The sequence below is a fragment of the Triticum dicoccoides genome, chromosome 4B, assembly GCF_002162155.2.
Source record: "Triticum dicoccoides isolate Atlit2015 ecotype Zavitan chromosome 4B, WEW_v2.0, whole genome shotgun sequence".
NCBI lineage: Eukaryota > Viridiplantae > Streptophyta > Magnoliopsida > Poales > Poaceae > Triticum > Triticum dicoccoides.
The window spans coordinates 513849387-513861358 of record NC_041387.1 but is presented as its reverse complement, the minus strand read 5'-3'; positions in this window follow the sequence as shown (position 1 = coordinate 513861358).

The window sequence follows — 11972 nt, the reverse complement described above, 5'->3', positions numbered from 1 at the left end:
AGCCGCACCACCTCACTCCGAATATGGTGGTGCTGCTGTCGGCCTTCGTCACCCTGTGCGAAGGCTTCCTCGGCGTCCTCCCCACCCTTGAACTGTGGGGGGAGTTCTTCCAGTCCAAGCTCGGCACCGTCGTCGCGGGCGTTCCGACTCCATGTGGCGCCTTCCTCGCCATGCGACGGTCGACGGTCCAGTCGGTGAAGCTTTGGCAAAAATCCTACTTCTACATGAAGAACGTCGCCCCGCAGGGCGACTACGTCAACCTGTCGGCTTACTTAGCTGGCCCGCCGGCTGGGAGGCAGCCTTCATGGTCCTACTGGGCCAGGTCGCTGACACCGGCTAGGGCGGGCACCGTAGCCCGGCTTTGGGTGCTGATCTAGTTGGAGTGCCTGATCGGGCCCGATCTGATTGCCGCCTTCGTGGAGCGATGTGTTCTCCCGCTCCAAGGCCGCTGTCATCTGATTTGCCACATGAGCGGCCGCTTCGATCCAAGCCGGCTAAGCACCAAGGAGATGCCTCACGACAAGGTATCTTATATGGTGAATTACATCGCCAACTGCAAGCTCACCGAGGATTGGCAGTACGGCAAGGAGCCGTACTCTCGCGCCGATCCTCCGCCCGTGGTAAGCTTTCTTTCTTTCCTTCCTTTCTTGTTGCCGAGTTCTCTCTGGCCAGCTTCCGACTAGTCGGCTTTTTTCTTTTAATCAGAACCCCCTCTTTCATCCGTCGTCCGGGACCACGGGGGCGGAACGGGAGTTCGCTCCCGACCATGCGGCGGACGACTTTGACGACCCCGACTTGGGGGCGGCCGCCTTGGACGAGGACGCCATGGGGGGAGGCGGCAAAGCAGGCGGCTCCAGGCTCTCCGCCACCTTCGAGGACTGGCTGGACGACGACGAGGCCGAGCCGATTCCGCGCCGCCAGCCGGCGTCTGACCATCACGGCGCGGGCTCATCCGCCGGACCGGCTGCCCGAGGCGGCATACGGAAGTGCCGGGCGGCGCCGACTCTCTTCGGCAGCCGGCCAAAGAAGCCCAAGGGTACCGTGGCGGCCACCAAGTGGGACGAGGCAGCCGCGAAGGCAGCCCGCTTCCGCAAGGCGGTGAAGCAGCCGCGGGCGGTTTCGGCGTAAGCATTAATTATCGCATGCCTTTCTTCTTTCTTCTCTTTAGCCAGCCTCCTTCTGAGCCTTTCTTGCTTTACTGAACAGGGCTCCGCTCTCTCTCTCGAGCGGACTACAGTCGCCTCCATAGTCGGAGGGGCGGGAGGATCTTCAAGCTCCCGCCGCGTCGACCCCCGCGCCGAGCTCCAAGCGGCGATGGAGCGGAACGTGCGGGAGGTGCAGGAGGAGTGGGAGGCGGAGGAGCAGAGGGCGGCCGCCGCCAGGGCGGCGCAGGAGACGACGGCGGAGTCGGCGGAGACGCAGGACGACGCGGCGGCCAAGGCACAGGCGGAGGCCACGGCCGCAGAGAGGGCGGTGGAGGCCCTGCGTAACCAGCCTCCACAACTCATCATCCCCCTCCGCACCATGGCCCCTGATATCCCGATGCCCCCGCCAGAGGAAGCCGGCCGTGACTAGCCGGCGATGGAGAGGGAGGGGTCGACATAGTTGTACCAGAGGGCGAGGTGGTGCCGCCACCATCGGCCGGACGGGCCAAGGCGGCCAGCCTGAGGCGCCGCCCGTGCAGCCGGCTGGAGGTGAGCCGGCTGTGGGGGCGGATCTCGTGGTCCTCTCGCTGACTCGTTGGCGTGCAGGGAAGGCGACTTCGGAACCGGAGCCGCAGAGGGCCACATGCTCCAGCTCATTGGCCCATGATCTGGAGACGGCCAGCGTCAGCTTGCCAGGGTGGACGCTGAGCGGTGGGACGACCGTGTTGAACGTGGCGGCGCATGACGTTCGGATCCGGCTTCAGTCCAAGGCCGCCACGCTGAAGCAATACACCCAAGAGTTTCTCACGATGCGGTCGGCCATCCGGGTAAGTTTTCTTGATTTCTTCCGTGGGGCGCATCAGCGCACCCACTCGGTGTAGTCCCCGAGTTCCGAGTCGGCTGCTGAGCAGGTGGCTTGGAACTTCTCACAAGACTTTGATTTAACGATTTGTTGTTCGCACCTTCATCCTATTCGTAGGACTATCACAATCTCCATGCTGCTACATTCAACTCCCAGGCTCGGGAGATGAGCTAGAAGGCCGCCGATCTGACGGAGAGCCGGAGTAAGTGCTTTATTTTTTATCTCATGTGGGGGCGCATCAGCGCACCCATTGGGTGTAGTCCCCGAGATTCGGGCCGACTGCTGAGCAGTCGGGTCGGATCTTTTGTGACGACTTCTTCCTTATCTTCTGTTTCTTCATGTCTGCAGGGGCCAATGCCGACTTGAGGGAGCAGCTCGGCATAGCTCAGACCGCCCTTCGCGCCAAGGAGACCGAGTGCAGCGCCTTGGCCCAGGAACGTGATCGCCTGGCCAAGAAGCTGGCCGACCAGGAGGAGAGCCACAAGGCGGCCTTGATGACGGCGCAGGACCGCGAGGCCGCCCTCAAGGCCGAGTACGAGACGGAGGCGGCGAGCTGGGCCGAGGCGAGGCAGGCGCTGAGCGAGGGCTACGGCCGGGTTGAGGATTTGATCGACGGTAGGCCGCCTTACTCTTCGTCCCTTTGCTCCCCCCTGTCATCTAATCTGTCTTCTAACTTGTTTTGCTTCTTTCTTCTTTGTGCAGAATACTTCCCCGGCTACTCCGTTGCCGCCAACCAGGCCATCGAAGCTCACCACGAGGCCCGACGTCAGGCTGGGGCCGAGATCGCACCGGGTGCCAACCGGACGCTTGAAGAGCAGATTCTGGCGATTCAAGCCCGGCTCCAGCCGGCTTACCACATGCTCCGCCGTCTTCAGCGTGCCAGGGCGCTGGTGCTGACCGCCCTTTGGCCTGGAAAGATGATTCGCCGCACCCCCATTCGGACTGCCAACTGGCTAGAGGTAGCAGTCGGCCGCTTCGAGGCCTAGAAGGCCTCTGCAGCTTGGTGCGGGGCTCGGCGGGCGCTAGATTTCGTCCGGGCTTGGTATCCTGGGCTGAGCTTGGACCAGCTGCGCACCTGGCGGCAGGAGGCTGACGAGGAGCTGGAGGCGGTGCGGCCGGCTATCATCCAGCGCGCCTCGGCGATTGCTGACTTCATCGACACCAGCGCCTTTGCCCCTGACGTGAATGAAGACGGCGTCGCCCAGCCGGAGGAGTGGTTCGGGCTGAACCCAGCAGAAGGGGAGGACTCGATAGAGGAGATCGACTCCAGTGACGAGGGTGAAGAGGAGGAGGAGGAGGATGGCGAAGACATTGTGCCGGATGGTGGAGCAACCAGCCAGCCTCAGCCTGATCGTGCTTCCAGCAACGAGGCGCGCGCGAACGCGCCACCTAAAGTGGGTGATGATCAAGCCGAGACTCGCCAGCCGGCCACTCCTCCAGCCGACACTGCCGTCTCTACCAACCTGCCCGACACGCCTGTTGCTCCCTTGGCTTGACTCTCGTCTTTACTTTCCTGCTTGCTACTCTTTGAACAATTTTTTATTAAATTTCCGCAGTTCCACCCACCGGGGGTGTATTCAAACTACATTGAATGCCGGCCTTTCGAAGGCTTTTTGTGTAAATATAATTATGCATGTGCTTGGCTTCTGTTCCTACTTGCTTTTCAGCTTTTGGCCGTTTTCCTTTGCCACCTTCCCTTGGTCGCCGCCTTCCCATCCGGACAGCTGCTCTGTAGTCTGTGGCCGGGTAAGGGCTTGGCCGTCTGGGAAGGAAAGTACTCGAGCTTTCTTAGATTGTAGCAAGGTAAGAAGGGAAGCCGGCCAGCCGGCTGTTCTAACAGCCGGTTGTCGGGGGGAAAGCTGGCTTGAGTTATATAAGTTCATTAGTCCTTAGCCGTTTTTTCATGTGGGCAAACTTTCCTGCCTTTGACTCTTGTTAGTCGGACAGTCGATTATTCGAGCTGCGACTCTCAACAAGAGAGGGCTTGGGTGCCGGCACACTACTTGTCTGACTGCAGGTATAACTTAAATATAACACAAGGCGGCAAGTCCCCGGGCCGACTGATCGAACCCGGTGTCGGACGAGAAAATGAATGTGATACCATAAACATGGGCATGATACTCATCATTCATAGATAAAAGAGGGTAGTCCCCGAGTACTCCTCAGGGAGCCCGTTGTCTCATACTTAGTACAAAAGGTAGCGTGGTACATACTGCATTTTAACTATAAAATCTTCGGAGGAGATTGGCGTTCCATGGTCGTTCCGACTCCTTGCCGGAATCATCCCTCTTGCGTGCCTTCGGCTTCTGTGCGTCGATCAAGTAGTAGGAGTCGCTAGAGCTCGGCTGATGACGAATGGGCCTTCCCAAGGGGCAGAGAGCTTGTGCTGGCCGGCTGTTCGCTGGATCAGCCGGAGCACAAGGTCGCCCTCTTGGAAGGATCTCGGCTTGACCTTCCGGCTGTGGTAACGGTGTAGACCCTGGTGGTAGATGGCGGACCGGCTGAGGGCTACATTCGGCCTTCTTCCAGCAGATCGACGCCGTCTTCTCGCGCTTCCTTCGCCTCCGCCTCCGTGTACATGGTGACCTAAGGTGAGTCAAACGCAATGTCAGTTGGGATGACAGCCTCGGCACCATATACAAGAAAGACAGGGGTGAAGCCGGTTGACTTGTTTGGAGTAGTGCGCAAGCTCCAGAGGACGGCCGGCAGCTCGTCGAGCCAACAGCCGGCCGAACGCTCTAGTGGTACGACCAATCGGGGCTTGATGCCGGAGAGGATGAGGCCGTTTGCTCGCTCGACTTGGCCGTTTGACTGCGGGTGGGCAACGGACGCTAAGTCCAGTCGGATGCCCTATGTCACACAGAAACGTGCCAGTGCTCCCTTGGCAAAAAATTTGTCGTTGTCGATGATGATGCTATGTGGTATGAAATACCGGGTTGTGATATCTGCAATGAATGTCACGGCAGTCGGCCCATTCAGCTTCTTGATCGGCTTCGCTTCAATCCACTTGGTAAACATGTCCACGGTGACAAGCAGATGAGTCATGCCGCCGCGTGCCGTCTTGAATGGGCCCACCATGTCCAATCCCCAGACGCCAAATGGCCAAGTGAGGGGAATGGTCTTGAGTGCAGAAGCCGACATGTGTTGCTTGGAGCTGAAAACTTGGCACCCTTTGCAGTGTTTGACTAATTCTTGGGCGTCATCCAAGGCAGTCGGCCAGAAGAATCCATGGCGGAAAGCCTTGGCGACGAGTGATCTTGAGGCTGTGTGGTGGCCACATTCGCCTTGGTGTATGTCCTTGAGGATTGCTATGCCCTTCTCTGGCTCGACCCAGCGCTGGAAGACTCTAGTGACACTGCGCCTAACAAGCTCTCGGTTCACTATTGTGTATGCTCTGGCTCGGCGTTGGACTTGTCTTGCCGAGATCTCGTTAGTCGGCAGCTCTCTGTTAACCAAGAAATTGAGGATGGGTTGGGCCCATGATGGAGCTGTGACTTCTTCTGTTGTCAAAACGGCTACTGCGACCAGGGCGGGTGGGCTGGGTGGTGAAGAGTTGGAGTCGGCCACCGCCTGTTGTGTCGATGCAGTCCCCGGGCCGGCTGCGGTAGTCCCCGCCCGGGTTCTGAAGTCCCTGGGCCGGGTGTGACTACAGCAGTCCCCGAGCCGCCTTCCAAAGTCCCCGAGCCGCCTGCTTGGCTCCCCAAGCCGGATCCGACTATGTCGGGGTCACGCGGCACAAAGAAGGAATCAGACTCCGGAGACGACTTGACAGACGGCTTGAGGGGCGTTGGAGGGAGACGCCGGTTGGTATGGCTTGTCGGGTGGAGCGTATTCGTGTCATGGCATCTGCTTGCTCGTTGTCGGCCCGCGGCACGTGGAGGAACTCGCACCCTTCAAAATATCCGCTGAGTTGCTGAACGAGGAAGCGGTAGCTTGCCATGTTTGCGTCCTTGGCGTCCCAGACACCGGATGATTGCTGGACTACCAAGTCCGAGTCGCCATAGCACAGGATCCGGCGGATGCCGGGTTCTTTGGCTAGCCGGAGTCCGCGTATGATTGCCTCGTACTCGGCCACATTGTTGGAGGCGGCAAAATGAATTTGCAATGTGTATCTGAGCTTGTCGCCTTTGGGAGAGGTGAGGACGATGCCGGCTCCCAAGCCTGTGCGCATTTTGGATCCATCAAAGTGCATCCGCCAATGAGTGGAGTCAGGCGTAGGCGGCAGGTACTGGGTCTCAGCCCAGTCGACGAGGAAGTCGGCGAATACCTGGGACTTAATGGCGGTGCGGGGTTGGTAGAAGATCGTGTAAGGAGCCAGCGCAATGGCCCATTTTTCCACCAAGCCGGATGCATCCTGGCTGCCTATGATCTCGGCCAGCGGGGCAGTACATACGACCGTGATGGGATGCTCTTGAAAGTAGGGCTTGAGCTTCTTGGCTGCGAAGTACACGCCATAGCACATCTTCTGATAGTGTGGGTAGTTCTGCTTCGAGGTGGACAATACTCACTCAGGTAATACACCGGCCTCTGAACTAGCTGAACTCGGCCTTCTTCTGGGTGTTGAACCACGATGACGGTGCTGACCACTCGGCTAGTGGCGGCAACGTAAAGGAGCATGGGCTCTTTCTCAGTCGGTGCCGCCAAGACAGGCGGTGTTGACAACATCTTCTTTAACTCGTGGAAAGCTTGGTCTGCTTGGTCATTCCACTCAAAGTGAGTGGACTTCTTCAAGAGTCGGTAGAGAGGGAGAGCCTTCTCTCTGAGCCGGCTGATGAAGCGGTTGAGGGAGGCCAAGCATCCGGTAAATTTCTGGACGTCTCTTAGCTTGCTAGGAATCTCCATTCTCTCTATGTCCTTGATCTTCACCAGGTTGCATTCGATGCCGCGTTCGGAGACCAGGAAGCCTAGGAGCTGGCCGGCTGGCACTCCGAACACGCATTTCTATGGATTGAGCTTGATCTGAAATCGGCGCAAATTCTCAAATGTCTCTTTGAGGTCTTCCAGCAGGGTGCCGCGCTTCTCCGTCTTCACCACAATATCATCTACATAGACGTGGGCATTTCTACCGAGTTGCTTGAGGAGGCATTTCTACATGCAACGCTGAGAAGTGGGACCGGCATTTCTCAAGCCGAATGTCATAGTTAGGTAACAGAAAGCTCCGAATGGTGTGATGAAGGCGGTCTTAAGTTGATCAGCCGGATCCAACTTTATCTGATGGTAGCCCGAGTAAGCATCCAAAAAACTTAGCAGCTCGCATCCGGCTGTGGAGTCTATCACTTGATCAATCCTTGGCAGGGCAAAAGGATCCTTGGGGCAGGCTTTGTTGAGGCTGGTGTAGTCAATGCACATGCGCCACTATTTGTTCTTCTTCAACACCAGGACCGGGTTGGCAAGCCACTCAGGGAAGAAAACTTCCATAATAAAGCCGGCTGCACAAGCCGGGCTATTTCTTCTCCGACTAATCTTCTCTTCTCTTCTGACAGGCGGCGCAAGGGCTGCTTGACCGGCTTGGCATCTGATCGGACGTGTAGCTTGTGCTCGGCGAAATCCGTCGGATCACCCGGCATGTCTTTGGGAGACCATGCGAAGATGTCCCAATTCTCACGGAGGAAATTGACGAGCTGGCTTTCCTATTTGCTGTCAAGGCCGGGTCCCATGACAGCGTACCTCTCCGGGTGCTCCGGGTCCAGAGGTATCTTCTTTGTTTCTTTGGCCGGCTGGAAAGAACACTGAGCCTCATATTCCTTGGGGTCGGGGGACAAGGTCGGCTGCTTGCCGGCCATGGCCACGACTCAGTCCAGCATCTTCTTCTCTTCAGCAATCACGAGGGACTCGGCCAGCCGCCTGCTGGCAGCCGCACACTCAGCGGACTTCTTGTAGTCTCCGGATATGGTGATGACGCCCTTGGAACTCTGCATCTTCATCTTGAGGTAGGCGTAGTGGGGCACAACCATGAACTTAGCCAAAGCAGGTCGGCCAAGCAGTGCGTGGTAAGGGCTCTCTAGATCCACTACCTCAAACCATATTGCTTCTCGGCAGAAATGATCTTTGTCTCCAAAGAGAACATCTATCCTGATCTTGCCGATTGGTTCACAAGACAGGTCGGGTACGATGCCACGGAACACAGTCCGACTCCGCATGAGCTGCTTTGTCTTGATATTCAGCTTCTCCATGGTGTCATGGTACAGTATGTTGATGCTGCTTCCGCCGTCTATCAGCACACGGGAGAATCGGGCAGCTCGCCTGTCTGTCGCGAGGGTGGCATCCAAAACCAGTGCATAAGAGCCGGGCGACGGAATCACCTCTGGGTGATCGGCCCGGCTCCATTTGATAGGCTTCTCCGACCAGTGCATGAACTCGGGGTTGTTGGAGGCGACCGCGTTGACTTCTTGGTGTTGTCGGCGCCGGCTTCGCCGGTCTTCAGGCTGGCTTGTAAAGACGACGTAGGCGGCAGGCTCGTCAGGGAACTTGTCTTGAACAGCTTCGACTGCTGGCCGAGCAGCCGGCTGCTGAGGAGCCGGAGGCGGTTGACCAGCAGGCGGAGGCAGCACCAGCCCTTCGCCCTTGGAGATTCATGTGAGCCAATGGAACTTCCGAGTAGTGTGGTTGGAGGCCTTCGTGCCGCTGTGGAACTTCCAGGGGGCATCAAGGGCTTGCTCGTAGGAGAAAATCGGCTGCCAAGCCGGCCTGCCGCCCTTTTGCTTCTTGGGCGCGGGCCGCCCTTCGGGTTGTTCGTCTTCGACTGTGGCCACTTGCCAACTGGAAGAAGGCGGCATAGGACCCTTGCGCTTGTTGTCGTTTTGGTACGGGCATCGGCTGGAGTCTCCAATCGGCGTCTTGGGAGCCAGCGCGAGCACCTTCCCGGAGGCGTCTACTCGGAGCTCGGTCTTCATGGAGGAGTCGGCCGTGGCGTACTTGTCTGCGATGACCAGTAGCTCGTCGAGGGTAGTCGGCTCGTCGCAGAGGAGTCGATGCTTGAGGAGGGTGCCTTCTCGGCACCCGGTGGTGAAGTATTCTATGGCTTGAACCTCGTGCACCCCCTCGCAGGAGTTGCGCAGCTCGGCCCAATGCGTGGGATAGTCGTGGGTTGACTCGTTGGGCCCCTGTACACACAAGGAGAGCTGTCGGGGCTTGGGAGCCCGTTTGTAGGTTCTGGAGAAGTTGCGGATGAAGGCTTCCGTGAAGTCTAGCCAGCTGTTGATACTGTAAGGCTTGAGGCTGTTGAGCCAGGTGCGCGCCGTGCCTTGGAGCATGAGGGGAACATATTTCACTACAACACGCCTGTTGCCGTTTGCTATGCAGACTGCGGAGGAGTAGTCGATCAGCCAATCTTCCGGCTTCACCAAGCCGTTGTACTTGGGCGTGTCTCTAGGGAGCGAGAACCCTTTAGGGAAGGGCTCGTCACGGATGCGGGGGCCGAAGCAAGGTGGGCCGACATCATCTTCTTCTTCTAACGCCAGGGATCGTGCAAGGCAGTCGATCCGATGGCGGGCATCGTTTTTGCCAACTCCTTTGCGGCGACCTAGTCGGCCGCTGAGAGTCGGATGCGTGACAGGCGGTGGGGTGGGATATCTCTCCCCACGAGGCGGAGGAGGAGGCAAGTTGCCTCGTCACTCCACAGCTCGAGGGCGGCCTTCTGCGTCACGCTCGATGGTGACTCGAGTCCGACTGCGACTAGCAGCCGGCTCCTTTTCCTGCCTTGTGCGGGCTCCGCCCGCAGTCGGCGTACATGACGTTGTGCCATGCTCTCATCATGGGGGAGGGCTTTCAGCGCGGACGCCGGCTTCGTGCCGCTTTGCAGCAGCGTCAATCACCTGTTGGATGCACCTGGTCATGTAGGGGAGCTCGTCGGCCCCTACTCCATTCATCTCGTCTACGACCGACTGGGCGGCGCGTAGGTTCTCAAGAAGCTTGGCGTGGACTGGGCGTTCTGCGCCCAGAATGTCGGTGATGGCCGCGCCGCGTTTCTAGACGACGCCGACCCAGCTTGGCCCGTCGGGGGGTGGTGTGCCAAAGGCGGCGCGGTCGACTTTGCTGGTGAGCCTCGGTGAGACGTCTCATGGTGGCTAGCTTCTGGCCCTCCGCAATGAGGGCAAGGCGTCGTGCCTCCAACGCCTCGGCGTCGGCGTCGGCCGGGATGGGGGCGGACAAAATGTGCAGCGCCGCTTGCAGGGCGTCGTGGGTGTTCTTGCCAGAGGCGACTCCGTGGCTGATGACCAGCACCTCAGTGATGCTGTTGTCGCTACTATCGGCTCGAGGGAGAGGATCATCGTAGACCACCACGTTGGTGGGGAAAGCGTCGAGCGATGCGGTGTCGGAGTCGACAAGCATCGGATCGATGGAGCCAACCGACTCCAAATCCACAGCGGGCTCGCCGGAGACGTGGAGTTGGTCGAGGAGGCGGACGAGGCGACTCTCGAGATAGCCGGTGCCCTTGTCGGACGCGGGCTCGTCGGAGATGCGAGCCTCGCCAAGAAGATCGGCGAGGCAGCTCGCTGCGCAGGCGTCGTCGACACCTTGCAGCGCGTCGGGGCAAGCGCCATCGGGCGTGCCGGGCTGGGTACGCTCGCGGGGGAGGAAGAGGGTTCCCGTCCAGAACAGGTCTCCAGACGACGGTGCACCTGGCCCCATGGTGGGCGCCAAATGTCGGGTGGTAGGTGCGACACATGCCAACGGATGGCTTATCATTGTGGGAGCCAATAAGACATCGCCGGTGCCTAGAAACAGGATAAGGCGAAGACATGCACGCCGGCGGATCTTACCCAGGTTCGGGGCTCTCCGTGGAGATAACACCCCTAGTCCTGCTCTGCGGGTCTCCACATGATCACTAGATCAACAAGTAGCTACAAGTGGCTCCTTGAGCTGTTTGGCGAGAGGAGGAAGAAGGGGCAAGGCTAGCTCTCTTCTCCTCTCAAAGTTGTGTCTAAAACTATCAAAGTACAACCCTTTGCTTGGGTGCCCTGGGGGGTTTATATAGGCCTACCCCCCAGGGGTACAATGGTAATCCGACTGGGCGCGGGCCCAGCCATTAGTGTCTATGTTCGCTGGCTTCTCCACTGACCGCTGGGGCCCGTCGACTGGTGGGTCCCGCCGGCTGCCGGCTCCCTGGTAGACAGGTAGGCCCCACCACTTGGGGGTCTTGTCGGGGGCTGGTTACTGTTGCCTCACCCTTGATGACGAGGGCTTTGTCGAGGTAAGCGTGGCTACAGTGCTGCCGCCTTGCGGGCGCTCACTGTAGCCTTACCTCGCCTTGTCTCCTTAATGATGCACACTCTTCGAGGGAGGAAGCGAGCCGGCTGGGGAGAGCCAGTTACGTCCCTGGCCGACTAGGGGAAACGGGGCCGCATTCGGGTGTCTCTCTGACTGAAGGGGCCCGCCGCCTGCGGGCCGTACTGACAGCCTGCCGCGGGTGATGTCATGGTCAACATGGAAACAGTGCCACGCAGGACGGGTCATGGCTGCCCCGTACGGCGTACTATGGCCATGCGTACTCCGGGATTCAGAGGCGGCATGTTTCACTGTTGGCACGCCCCGTCCCATCGCTATTACGTTGGTGCAAACTTTGAGGGCTCAATCTGGGCCGCCTGTTGGGGCCGGCTTCTTGGATTCGGTCATGTTGTGGTCGGCTTCTTGGAGTCGGCCATGTTGTGGCCGGCTTTCTGGAGTCGGCCCTCCTGCGGCTTTCTTTAGGAGGATTCTAGGGTCGGGCCGCCTTCCGGTAGTCGGCTGATGGGGGAGCCGGCCGGGGGAAGGCGGCCCCGTGTCTTGGGTGCTCGAAGGCTTGATCGGCCCATTATTTTTTGAAGAGCCAGGGGGAGCCGGCTAGGCTACCTGTGGTCATTTAATCCGACAGTAATTCCCGAAGCTGGTTGTGCTTCGTGGCTGAGAAGGGAGCTAGAAGCTCAATCAGCTTCCTATCCCGAAGAACCGGCAGCTAGGAGCCGGCTTCACTTAAGCTTGTCTTC